This window comes from Kryptolebias marmoratus, linkage group LG2 (genome assembly GCF_001649575.2).
Source record: "Kryptolebias marmoratus isolate JLee-2015 linkage group LG2, ASM164957v2, whole genome shotgun sequence".
NCBI classification, from domain to species: Eukaryota; Metazoa; Chordata; class Actinopteri; order Cyprinodontiformes; family Rivulidae; genus Kryptolebias; species Kryptolebias marmoratus.
This window is the reverse complement of record NC_051431.1, coordinates 21,450,108-21,452,211: the sequence shown is the minus strand read 5'-3', so window position 1 is coordinate 21,452,211 and position 2,104 is coordinate 21,450,108. Positions and strand designations below refer to the sequence as shown.

General features: G+C 48.2%; 1 protein-coding gene across 6 annotated transcripts in view; it reads left to right on the top strand.

Moving 5' to 3' along the window:
* Positions 1-2,104, top strand: part of LOC108238185 (galactosylgalactosylxylosylprotein 3-beta-glucuronosyltransferase 1) — a 104,707-nt gene that overhangs the window by 99,985 nt on the left and 2,618 nt on the right. The gene's annotated exons all lie outside the window — the stretch shown is intronic.

Below are 2,104 nucleotides of genomic sequence, written 5' to 3'. Positions count from 1 at the left end.
GGGGGGGGGGGGGGGGTGAAGTGTCGAATGTGTTCCTAAACAGTTAGGCGAAGTTCAATTTCCGATGTTCTTCTGCCTCCACACAGGCAACACGGCCGGTACTATTCAACATGAAACAATAAATGGCACGATGCCCAGGGAGGGGTGGCAAAATCGTGACAACTTCAATCTGTTTAGCTCCTCTTTGTCACAGGGCCAACTAGTGTGTTTGTTTTTGTCTTCGGGATGACATTTGTGCGTGATCTCTGCATTTAATATTGTGTCCACGCGTGACCTGACCTGTATATCACCCTCTGACAACGCAATAAAGTCCAATTCATCCGCTCTAAACCAATCGTTAGAGCATCCGATTAGCATATTTAGCTGCCTCGCCTCATTCCAGAGCCTTGCTAACAACCAATTTGACATTATGTAAAAAGTCAAGCGCTGACCTTCTTTTCTGACACTTCTCAAAGTCGAGGAGTCACAAAACAAACCCCTTATTCTGCTTCTAAAAGATACAGTGATTCTGAACCACAATGCTTTAAACAGGATAGGTGTTATTTAAAATCGTAAGGACATTTTTCATTGGCCCACAGAAAGCTTTTTTTCCAATTTTCCACTCATAGGGAACGTGAGCTGGGATTAGACGGTCGTGAGACAGGTTAGTTTTACCCTACTGATGATGTTCTTAACAGGTCTTTTCTTTGTTTGATGATCTTGATGAGCTTTAGTGATCTTCCTGGTAGACCTCTGTAACATACATACATACATTCATTCTTTCTTTTTTTTTTTAGCTTTTCCAAAGCTGGGTCACAGAAAACAAACATACATCCCCCTCCTAAGTGACACTCTCCGGCTCCTCCTGGGGGGATCCCAAGGCGTTCCCAGGCCAGAGAGGACATGTATATAATCTCTCTGCGAGCTTTCGTCTAGTAGGACAAGCTTTGTAACCCAGTACATGGAGGCGTCCAGGTGGTTTTCTAATCAAATGCTTGAACCACCTCAGGATGTTGAGGCATAGAAACAGCAGCTCTACTCTGAGCGTTCCCCGGATGATGGATGCTTCTCACTGTGTCTCTAAGGTCCAAACACCTAATCGAGGGGGCTCGTTTCAGCCACTTGTGTCTGAGCTCTTGTTCTTTCGGTCCAGATCCATATCTCCTGACTCTAGTTGGAACATAGACAAACCAGTAAAGGGAGATCTTTGCCACTAAAGTCAGCTTCTTCACCCCAAACTGGAGCAAGACCCTCATTACTGCGGCTAACACCCTAATCCGTTGGTTTTTCTTTCTCTTTCCATCCTACCATCACTCGTGGACACGACTCGAACTCCTCTGTTCGAGGCAAAGACCAACCCGAAGAGAGCATTCGACCTTTTTTTTTTTTCGGGGTGAGAATGATGGCCTCAGACTCGCTTCACATTTGGCATCAAACCACTCAAGTGCAGCCTGAAAGTCACGGATTGAAAGCACCATCAGAGACACCTCATCTGCAAAAAAAGCTTTTATTCTTTTGCTTAAAAAAAAAACAAAAAAAACAGCAGTTCGAAGGTCAGTTCGAGTCGCCTTGTTGCAGAAACATTAAACACCATCGATTAAATTTCTCTCGCTGCCCGCATTTCTGTGGCAGCAGAGTTCCCTCCGCGCCAGTCCCACCTCTCCCGCTCACCGCCGTCAGTCCGGTTTACGTCTCTAAGCCTCTCTCTGGGCAGAGGAGAGTCAGCCAGGGGGGCTTCAGCGAGCCAACATCCTCACCACGAGCACTCGTACGCAGACAAAAGAGAGGGAGAGACGGGGAAGAAAAGGAAAGGGGAGTAGATGTACTTTCGGCCAGGTTTTTCATCCCCCTCCTGCCTCCCTCCCCCTCCCGCCATTCACGGGCCTAAATGAAAAGAGGGGATTCAGGGGAACGGCTCACGGAGCTGAATTGGACTGGGTGGGGGTGGAAGGGGTGGGGAGGCAGAGACGTCACGCTGATTACAGATGAGCGCAGGGGCAGACAGAAGGAAGCTGAACGGGACGGAGTGAGGAACGAAAATGGAAAGTCGTGCGCGTGAATCTCTTTTCCTCATAACCCGCCGCTTCGGATGCGAGCGCAACTGTTAACTCGACACCCCCCCCCC